This window comes from Manis pentadactyla, chromosome 11, assembly GCF_030020395.1.
Source record: "Manis pentadactyla isolate mManPen7 chromosome 11, mManPen7.hap1, whole genome shotgun sequence".
NCBI classification, from domain to species: Eukaryota; Metazoa; Chordata; class Mammalia; order Pholidota; family Manidae; genus Manis; species Manis pentadactyla.
This window is the reverse complement of record NC_080029.1, coordinates 60,292,521-60,304,302: the sequence shown is the minus strand read 5'-3', so window position 1 is coordinate 60,304,302 and position 11,782 is coordinate 60,292,521. Positions and strand designations below refer to the sequence as shown.

The 11,782-nt window shown below is 37.7% G+C and overlaps 1 long non-coding RNA gene across 2 annotated transcripts in view; it reads left to right on the top strand.

Moving 5' to 3' along the window:
* Positions 1 to 94: 94 nt before the first annotated feature.
* LOC118910263 (uncharacterized) overlaps positions 95 to 11,782 on the top strand; it is a 71,298-nt gene continuing 59,610 nt past the window's right edge. Inside the window, exon 1 of one of the 2 annotated variants that reach the window (XR_005023884.2) lies at positions 95 to 248. This is a non-coding gene — a long non-coding RNA (uncharacterized LOC118910263). The remainder of the gene's footprint in view (positions 249 to 11,782) is intronic. The other variant, XR_005023883.2, reaches the window with a different exon arrangement.

Below are 11,782 nucleotides of genomic sequence, written 5' to 3'. Positions count from 1 at the left end.
CCCGCGCCTGGAGGCGGAGGCAGCGCAGTGGTAGGCGCTGAGTTTGACGTCACCGGCGGTAGGAGGAGCCCAGCAAGATCGAGCGCTGCTTCCGGAAGAGGGGAACGCCCGGTCGCGGGTGGGGCGGGGAGCCGCGGCACGTGACCCCTGGCGCGCCCAGGCTTGCGGGGCGGGGCACCGCGCACGCGTGGTGCTAGAGCTAGGCGCCAAGTCCTGTCTCCCACCGGCCGCCAAGTCCAGTGAAGTCTGTAAGTCAGTTAACTTTTTGGGATAGGCAGTGGAAGTGGCGAAACTCTGGTTAACACGAGGGTTCGTGACGCTTCTCATTATACGTTTCTCAGTTGCAGTGCTGAGGACTCAGAGCCAGAGTGCTAGCCCGCTGGGTCCTTCTCAACAGTCCCACCTGCCCAGATTTTGGTTGAGTTTCCGAGAGAGAAGGGGAGCGGGTGAGCTCCCAGGCTGCTCCGCACGGTCAGTGACTGGAGAGGAGACGCGCGGGGCGGGGCGGCCGAGAGGCCCGACAGGCCGCCTGCGGACACCACCCCTGGTGGGCCACCTGAACCTCCGCACACAGCTGTGTGTGGGGAAGGCGTGAGGACTGCGCCACTCTGGATTTTGGGGGAGAGAGGGGAAAAAAAGGCAAGTGTGTTAAGATCTACCGGTTGATTACCAGTCTCTTCTCCAGGGTTTGAGGGAGACTCTCAGTTCGAGTTTTTTTTTTTCCCTTTTAAAAAAATTTTGGTGTCATTAATATACAATTACATGAGCAACATTGTGGTTACTAGATTCCCCCCATTATCAAGTCCCCACCACATACCTCATTACAGTCGCTATCCATCAGCGTAGTAAGATGCTTGTCTTCTCTGTGCTATACTGTCTTCCCCGTGCCCCCCCACACCGCTACACTGTGTGCTAATCGTAATGCCCCTTAATTACCTTTCTCCCTCCGTCCCACCACACCTCCCCCAGTCCCTTTCCGTTTGGCAACTGTTAGTCCATTCTTGGGTTCTGTGAGTCTGCTGCTGTTTTGTTCCTTCAGTTTTTACTTTGTTCTTATGCTCCACAGATGAGTGAAATCATTTGGTATTTGTCTCTCTCCGCCTGGCTTATTTCACTGAGCATAATACCCTCTAGCTCCATCCATGTTGTTGCAAATGGTAGGATTTGTTTTCTTCTTATGGCTGAATAATACTCCATTGTGTATATGTACCACATCTCCTTTATCCATTCATCTACTGATGGACACTTGGGTTGCTTCCATTTCTTGGCTGTTGTAAATAGTGCTGCAATAAGCATAGGGGTGCATCTGTCTTTTTGAGACTGGGCTCCTGCATTCTTAGGTTAAATTCCTAGGAGTGGAATTCCTGGGTCAAATTCAGTTTGAGTTTTAAAGGCTCTAGTTGAAAGGAAGCCAGTGTAAAGGTTTTGTTTTTTATCTTGGCACCCCTAGCTTGAAAATCTTCAAAGGATTGTTGAAACTGTCCCTTAACTTCATCACAATTTGGGAAGTAACTAACTGGTTGTAAAGTCTGGTCAAGTCATAAAGGACTAAGTGATTTTATGTAATAATTGAGGATTGCTTTAGTGAGTTGAGGCTGCTACTTCAGAGCTTTAACTATGATGTTAGAGCAGCATTGTTTCTCGTGGTAAACACCAAGAAGTTCTTCTACATACTTCGGGCTCTTCGAGGGCAAAGCTCTCCATGCTGCTTAGATGTCTTTGGATGGGCCACGTTGCCAACGATTTTGTTTGGTTACCTCTGAATTCTCTACAGCTCCGTGCCTGTTTTTAAAAAAATGGCAATCATTGTTGGTAGGTCACTTTTCTGAACCTCTGTCTGCAAGAGTACCATCTATGTAATTATTATACCTTATGAATAAATTAATGAGCATTTGTGGAAACAGTGAATTAGCAAGTTGAGACTTAGATTTTAACTCATTTCTTAAAACTCATTGAAGTATTTTGAAGTGAACCACAGACATCTAGATCTTCCACTGCTAATAATTCAGTATGCATCTCTAGAGAAGTATATTACTGTATAACAAAAATATTATCACGCATAGAAAAACTTCTTAATATTATCTAATATTTCATCTTCAAATTTATACAATTATCTCCCCAATATCCTTCTCAGCTGTTTTGTCTAAACTAGGACCCAATTAAGGACTCATTTGTTTTTGCTTATGTATTTCAAGTCTGTATTAATCTGGAATAGTTACCCCCCACACACTTTTTTCCACCTCTGATTAGCTAAAGAGAGGAGGCTTATTATCTTGCAGAATATCTCCCCTTCTGCAATTTGTTTGACTACTTTCTCTTGTTGTTTAGCTTACACCTCTGTTCCCTGAATTACTAATTAATCTGGACATTAACTCTAATGGCTTTATTAGGTTGGTGACATTTTGATCTCCCTATGCACGTAAAGTAGTGTGTTTTGTTTTTTCTCCTTAAAGTAATTAGGAGGTGTTATTTTGGTTTCATACAAGTGTCAAACTCCCCTTTCAATCATTCACTTAATTGCCTTAACAATAATTGATAATTCTTGCCTGAATCTGAATTTTATTAGGGGTTGCAAAATGATAATTTCTAATTCTCTCATTGTATTTACATTTATTAATTCATATTCTGTAAAGTAGAAGGTTGCTTTCATATAAACTGGCAACATTTAGTTGCCCTGAAATACAGCTCCTTTTGGAAAGGCAGGGAAAAAAATGGTTTGTTCTTTTTCTTATGAGTTTTTCTGGCTTCTGTTTTTTTCTGAACATCTTTATGTACTCATGCATTTTTGTATGTTTTAATCATCCTTTTTGATTCTCAAATTTTGATGCTTCTAGTACATCGCTAAAGGAATTCTATGTAATTATTACTATAATTTGTAAAAACTCCTTAATCATTTTTAGTAGATGTAGCACTGGACTGGGTGGGGGGAGGGGCAGGAATTTGATGTTTTGTCGTCTTTGCTTTTGCCATGATTTAGCTGGGTGACATTTAAATACATTGATTAACCTTTTTGGGCCTCACTTTTTTCATCTGTGTACGTGAAGAGTTGGGCCAGGTTCCCTGCAGCTCTGATGTTCTCTGATTTAAAAAAAGGAGACTTTTATTGAGATAATTTACATGTCATAAAATTCACCTATTTCAAGTATGATTTTTAGTGATTTTACAAAACAGTGCAACCATCACTTCAAATCAGTTTTACAACATTTTAGTCCCTTTAAAAAGATTCCACATGCAACTCTCAACAAAATGAGTATGGAGGGAAAGTACTTTAATATAATAAAGGCCATATATGACAAATCCACAGCCAACATTATACTTAATAACGAGAAGCTGAAAGCTTTTCCTTTAAGATCAGGAAGAAGACAAGGATGCCCACTCTCCCCACTTTTACTCAACATAGTACTGGAGGTCCTAGCCACGGCAATCAGACAACACAAAGAAATAAAAGGCATCCAGATTGGCAAGGAAGAAGTCAAACTGTCTCTGTTTGCAGATGACATGATATTGTACATAAAAAACCCTAAGGAATCCACTCCAAAACTACTAGATCTGATATCTGAATTCAGCAAAGTTGCGGGACACAAAATTAATACACAGAAATCTGTTGCATTCCTATACACTAACAATGAACTAGCAGAAAGAGAAATCAGGAAAACAATTCCATTCACAATTGCATCAAAAAGAATGAAATACCTAGGAATAAACCTAACCAAGGAAGTGAAAGACCTATACTCTGAAAACTACAAGACACTCATGAGAGAAATTAAACAAGATACCAATAAATGGAAACACCACATCCTGTGCTCATGGACAGGAAGAATTAATATTGTCAAAATGGCCATCCTGCCTAAAGGAATCTACAGATTCAATGCAATCCCTATCAAAATACCAATGGCATTCTTCAACGAGCTAGAGCAAATCATTCTAAAATTCATAAGGAACCACAAAAGATCCCGAATAGCCAAAGTTATCCTGTGAAGGAAGATTACGCTCCCCAACTTCAAACTCTACTACAAAACCACAGTAATGAAGACAGTTTTGTACTGGCACAAGAACAGACCCATAGCAATGGAACAGACTAGTGAGCCCAGGTATAAACCCAAGCATATATGGTCAATTAATATATGATAAAGGAACCATGGATATACAATGGGGAAATGAAGCCTCTTCAAAAGCTGGTGTTGCAAACTAGACAGCTGCATGCAAGAGAATGAAACTGGATCATTGTCTAACCCCATACACAAAAGTAAACTTGAAATGGATCAAAGACCTGAATGTAGGTTATGAAACCATAAAACTATTAGAAGAAAAAATAGGCAAAAATCTCTTGAATATAAACATGAGCAACTTTTTTCTGAACACATCTCCTTGGGCAAGGGAAACAAAATAAAAAATAAACAAATGTTACTACATCATGTTAAAAAGCTTCTGTAACAGCAAAGGATACTATCGGGAGAACAAAAAGGCATCCTACAGTATGGAAGAATATATTTGTAAATGACATATTCAACAAAGGGTTAACATCCAAAATATATAAAAAACTCACATGCCTCAACACCCAAAAAGCAAATAACCGTATTAAAAAATGGGCAGAGGATATGAACATACAATTCTCCACAGAAGAATACAGATGGCCAACAGGCACATGAAAAGATGCTCCACATTGCTAATCATCAAAGAAATGCAAGTTAAAACCACAATGTGATATCAACTCATGCCAATTAGGATGGCCAACATAGAAAAGAATAGGAACAACAAATGCTGGTGAGGTTGCGGAGAAAGGGGAATCCTCCTACACGCTGGTGGGAGTGTAAACTAGTTCAACCATTGTGGAAAGCAATATGGAGGTTCCTCAAAAAACTAAAAATAGAAATACCATTTAACCCAGGAATTCCTCTCCTAGGAATTCACCCTAAGAATGCTGTTTCTCAGTTTGAAAAAGACATATGCACCCCTATGTTTATCGCAGCACTATTTGTAATAGCCAAGAAATGGAAGCAACCTAAGTGTTCATCAGATGAATGAATAAAGAAGATGTGGTACATATACACAATGGAATATTATTCAGCCATAGGAAGAAAAAAAATCCTACCATCTGCAACAACATGGATGGAGCTAGAGGGTATTATGCTCAGAGAAGTAAGCCAGGTGGAGAAAGACAAGTACCAAATGATTTCACTCATCTGTGTAGTATAAGAACAAAGCAAAAACTGAAGGAACAAAACAGCAGCAGACTCACAGAACCCAAGAATGGACTAACAGTTGCCAAAGGGAAAGGGACTGGGGTGGTGGTGGCTTGGGATCAGAAGGGAGGGAGAAGGGGATAAAGAGCATTACGATTAGCACACATAATGTAGCGGTGAGTGGGGGCATGGGGAAGGCAGTATAGCATAGAGAAGACAAGTAATGCCTCTATAGCATCTTACTACGTTGATGGACAGTGACTGTAATGGGGCATGTGGTAGGGACTTGATAATGAGGGGAATCTAATAACCACAGTGTTGCTCATGTAATTGTATATTAATGATTCTAAAAAAAAAAGATTCCACATGCCCATTTACAGTTAATCCCCTCTTATACCCCCAGGAAACCACTAATATACTTTCTGTTTCTCTAAATTAGCCTTTTCTGAACATTTCATGTAAGTTGGATCATACAATATACGATCTCTTGTGTCTGGCTTCTTTCACTTAGCATGTTTTCGAGGTTCATCCATGATGCAGCCTGTGTCATTAATACATTCCTTTTTATTGCTTAATGGTACTCCATTTTATGGGTTTTTTATTCTACCCATTCACCAGTTGATGGACATTTAAGTTTCCAGTTTTTGACTGTTATGAAGAACATTTCCTGTGCAAGTACTTTGTGGACACATGTTTTCATTTCTCTTAGCTAGATAACCTAGGAATGAAAGTGATAAGTTATATGGTAGTCTTATGTATAACTTTATGAGAAACTGCTAAACGGTTTTCCAAAGTAGCTGTATCATTTTCCATTCTCTCCAACAATGTATGAGGGTTCCCAGTCTCTGAATTTCTGAAGATCTAGAGATATCTCTGATTGATTTGAGATTGATATTTTACCATATTCTTAACATTTTACTAGCAACAAAGTACCTCCTCTTTGGATACCATTAATAATTAGTCTTTAATTATTAGGAGTAATTCCTAAAGGAAATAAAAATATGTCAATCAGCTATCAGACAAAATTCAGCTTCTTCATGTTACCTTTCAATTTTTTAGTTTTATATTAATTAAAAGGTAGGAATGCTATTATTAATGATGAGCTAAGACATGAACTAATAGGAGACAGTTTTGTTCAGTTATAATAATAAAATAGTAAATTCCAATGATGGCATATAATTTGTTTATTTTATAGAAAACATCTTTAAAATTAATAATTAAATATTCAGTATATTTATTCTTAGCATATTAAGTGAGTTAGATTATTTCTCGAGATTTATGTATACTATACTTGATAAAGTAACAAAATTGACCTCTAAAGGACAGAATGAAATCACATTTTGTGAAGTTATAATGTCTGAATTTGATTCAGAGTGTGGAAGTACTAACGTTTTATAAATCTCATCAGTTCTCAATGGTACTAAGCTCCAGGTTCCAAAAATGGCATATTGTCATTGTAGCAACTAGCCATGCTTATTTAGATAGGAAACCCAGGCAACAAATGTGGATAAGACTCTTAACATCAAGGTGGACATGTGCTCTTGTGGGTTGATTTGTGTGTGTGTTGATGGTCAAAGGTTTGTTCTGTTTTCTTGTTAGGTTTATTATTGATCCTTTCAATATCTTAATTCTTGTTAACCTAGTTTTCTGGAAAGAAACTAAATGTTCAGTATTCTTATATTTATTTTCTAACGTGCTAAGCGTAGTACTTTTTCCAGTTAGGGTATTAGGATATTAAATATTTTTTTACTGTAGCTTTCTTTCCATTCTTTGACAAGTTGACAAACAAATAGTTAAAACATAACTTTTATTATGCTTAATCACTTGCAATTTTAGAACAGAAATTCATGAATATAGAGTTTATTTTAGCTGCATCATGAAATGATATTGAAAGCTACCAGTAAACATGCAAATTGCCTAAATTCAGACATTTCTTGAGAAATTTTTTTTTCTGAATAAGGTCTAGGTTTGAGGAAGACAGTGTTGGCAGGTAGAGATGCTATAATTTCCAATCATCTATTAGTATGCATCCATAAATTTATTTACAGGCCCAGGAGCCTCCTGGGAGAGTAGAACTGGGAACCTGATTTCTCTCCACCTTTGTCTGGTGGATTGTTATGGTCCCTAATGAGGCCATATTACACGAACAGGAAATGAAGGCTTGAAGGGAAATTTAGGGTCGAGAAAATCTGCACTGGTGAGTTGGATGCAGGGCCCAAGTCATTGGTTTATTTTTCCAGGTGCACCATATTGCTGATAACAGATCCCAAAGGAGACAGGAGCAAAGAGAGAAGTGGGTCCTGAGCAGTGTAGTAAGGAGTGGAGAGGACTGTGGTTTACCATAGGATGCTTCCACCAATGGGAAAGTGGGCTCTGTGTTTCTAGATTTCCTAGTTTTTCAAGAGAAACTAAAATGCTTTTTTCATAAAAGATGAAATGTCCTGATTGCTAGCTTATTTCACATTAAAAACTATTCTGTGGGCTAAATGAAACCAGATTTAGTCTGAAGGACAGCAGGTTAAAACTTCTTTACCAAGAGCTCTCATACATGTGGGCTGGGGTCACAGTGTTCCAGTAACTTAGGCCTGCTAGCAGAGTCCTACGTTTTAAATTCATTCCCAGAGCTATTTTTTTTTTTTTATCCATCCCTTTCAGAGTTTAAAGAAAAAAAAATGAAAGGAAAAAAGAAAGTTTAACTTGAATGTCCAATTATAGCATTACTGCCTTCTTGCCTTTTATTCCAAGGATGGGTGTTTTTAGTTGTAACTTTGTGACTTTTGTTGCTAAAAATATATTTAAAAACTGAGTATTGCTGTCTTTAATGCAGCTGATTCAACCAATAGGGTTCCTTGATTTCTAGTTAAAATCACTAATTGGCTGATTTTAATTATCTTGGTTGGAATTGGATAGCTTACATTATAGGCAGTATCACACACAATGGGACTCAAGGGGCATTGTCTCTAAGGAATCATTTTAATTGGGTTCCTTTGGTACTTAACTAGCTTAAATAATGAGGGGATTTTTCTTTTCTTTTTTTTCTGGATACCATAAGGGAGTTTTGAGGACATCCATACACATACGTCAGAGCGTACCTGAGCCTCACAGAGACTAGAATCTAAGGTTACTTACTCTCTTCATCTCTGAGTTCTGTAGTCTCTCCTTGTTTCTCAGCAAGCTTCCTTTGCTTTTTCATTTTGTGCAGGGCTCCACACTGCTGGAGCTTAATAGTCTACAAGATCTTCTAGTTCAAGTATCTGATTTCATTTGCAAATTTGTTCTTTGTCTCCAGTTGAAATTCTTGAGAGAATCCAACTGGGTCATCTTTGGAAGATAGGCCAGAAAAAAGCTGATGGCATTCCTTTGTTGGCTGCTTTAGGGCAAAGTGTTCCTGATGTAGTAGTCCAGTTAACTGAATTTACGAGGATGATGTAACGTGCTGAATGCTTGGGGCAGATAGATGTGGGGATTAGCGTGAAAGAGGAAGGAGCTTTTTCATAACAGGGTGTGGACCAGCAGCCACTTAGAAATCTGTCTAGTACAGTAGATACCATGGTTCAGTGATTTTTATCCAGATATGTCTAGAAGTCTGTATTAAAAATAGCCTAAGCTGACGACTGATTTCTTAGTTGTTGAAGAGTCTTCAGATAGTCTCTTTGGTTTTCCTTATTCTTGGAATACCCATCAAAGATATCCAGGTCATACTAGTAGAATATATAAGATTTTGTCTTGAAGAGATATATCCTTTTGGTTAATAACTATAGCATATCTCATTGCAGAATTCAATATTTAATCGTTTGGAAAAATCTCTTAAGCCTATTAGGTGCTGAAAAGGAGAAATGATGAATATTTTCATGTAATAAACATTAATTGTAATGTTGCTTTGCTCTCAGGCAAAGGAGTTTCAATTGATATGCCAACTCTAATCAGTTATGGAAGCTGAGGATTACTGTGTTGAGAAGGATTTTGGATTTTGACATTATTGGTCTATTGGGAAGAGTGCCATGCTTGATTTGTGATGTTTGCCATGTGGGAAGGAGTTGTTGACCTGAATGACTACCCTAACCTTGGTTCATTATCTGTCAAATTATTGTCAGAATGATACAGTGTATTAGTGTTTGTTTTCTACTTTCCTTTATTGTACCTGTACACTCTTCAGTGGATTGTATTCATGCCAATTCCTTGTATTGTGAGTAGCAGCAGATCACTTAAGTATTATAAGTAACTTTTTTCAAATTAATTTTTAAAAGCTACAATGATATTAAGTAAATTTCTAAATACGAAAATTTATCAAGTCTTAATTGGATTCTCTAGGAATATAAACTACTTCACTTACATAGAATATTAAGGGGGGAGATTCGAACTTTTACACCATAAGGAAAGTATAACAAATTTTCCATTGACTTGAAAGATACTAATTTATATACAGGAAGATTCTCCAAAATCTAGCCTTTAAGCAAGAAGTTTCTAGTAGAAATTTGATATTTTTTTCTTAATTAGAGTAATATAGGAACATGGTAACCAAAAAAATTGTACAAAAGAACTTTTGATGAAAAGCAACAATTTCTCATTCCTTGCCTCCCATTTTAGGACCCACCCCCAGAAACAAACATTTTGAACTATTTTGCTGTTTTGTTCTTGAGGTAACTTTAAATTATATGGTTATACCTACACTCCTTAGTTGATTAACTTTAAACGTCGTCTATTATGTCCTTTTATAAAAGATGAATTAAGTTACTCCTCTCATCTTTCTACCAATTTTTGATAGTTAAGTATGATTTTTAGTTTTTCTCTTGGTTTCTTTAAATATCGATCATCTTTTGCTGCATAGTCTTTTTTTTTTTTACTAAGGTATCATTGATAGTATAATCATATGAGCAACATTGTCATTACTAGATTCCCCCCATTATCAAGTCCCCACCACATACCCCATTACACTCACTGTCCATCAGCATAGTAAGATGTTATAGAGTCAGTACTTGTCTTCTCTGTGCTATACTTCCTTCCCCATGCCCTGCCTACATTATGTGTGCCAATCATAATGCCCCTTAATCGCCTTATCCCTCCCTTCCCACACACCCTCCCCAGTCCCTTTCCCTTTGGTAACTGTTAATACGTTCATGGGTTCTGTGAGTCTGCTGCTGTTCTGTTCCTATAGTTTTTGCTTTGTTGTTATACTCCACAGATGAGTGAAATCATCTGATATTTGTCTTTCTCCGCCTGGCTTATTTCACTGAGCATAATACCCTCTAGCTCCATCCATGTTGTTGCAAATGGTACGATTTGTTTTCTTCTTATGACTGAATAATATCCCATTGTGCATATGTACCACATCTTCTTTATCCATTCATCCACTGATGGACACTTAGGTTGCTTCCATGTGTTGGCTATTGTAAGTAGTGCTGCGATAAACATAGGGGTGCATATGTCTTTTTGAATCTGGGATCCTGTATTCTTAGGGTAAATTCCTAGGAGTGGAATTCCCGGGTCAAATGGTATTTCTATTTTTAGTTTTCTGAGGAACCTCCATACTGCTTTACACAATGGTTGAACTAATTTACATTCCCACCAGCAGAGTAGGAGGGTTCTCCTTTCTCCACATCCTTGCCAGCATTTGTTGTTTGTCTTTTGGATGCTGGCCATCCTAACTGGTGTGAGGTGATATCTCATTGTGGTTTTAACTTGCATTTCTTTGATGATTAGCGTTGTGGAGCATCTTTTCATGTGCCTGTTGGTCATCTGAATTTCTTCTTTGGAGAATTGTCTGTTCAGGTTCTCTGCCCATTTTTTAATAGGGTTATTTGGGTTTTGGATGTTAAGGTGCATGAGCTCTTTGTATATTTTGGATGTCAACCCTTTATCGGATCTGTCATTTATGAATATATTCTCCCATACTGTAGAATGCCTTTTTGTACTACTGATGGTGTCCTTTGCTGTACAGAAGCTTTTTAGCTTGATGTAGTCCCACTTGTTCATTTTTTCTTTTACTTTCCTTGCATAGGAAGATATGTTCATGAAAAAGTTGCTCATGTTTATATTCAAGAGAATATAAATGCCTGTGTTTTATTCTAAGAGTTTTATGGTTTTATGACTTACATTCAGGTCTTTGATATATTTTGAGTTTATTTTGTATATGGAATTAGACAGTAATCCAGTTTCATTCTCTTAACATGTAGCTGTCCAGTTTTGCCAACACCAGTTGTTGAAGAGGCTGTCATTTCCCCTTTGTATATCCATGGCTCCTTTATTGTATATTAATTGACCATATGTGCTTGGGTTTATATCTGGAGTCTCCAGTCTGTTCTATGGGTCTGTTCTTGTGCCATTACCAAATTGTCTTGATTACTGTGGCTTTGTAGTAGAGCTTGAAGTTGGGGAGCATAATCCACCCTGCTTTATTCTTCTTTCTCAGGATTACCTTGGCTATTCGGGGTCTTTGTGGTTCCATATGAATTTTAGAATGATTTGTTCCATTTCATTGAAGGATGCTGTTGGTATTTTGATAGGGATTGCATTGAATCTGTAGATTACTTTAGGCAGGATGGCCATTTTGATAATATCAATTCTTCCTACCCAAGAATATGGGATAAATTTCCATTTAT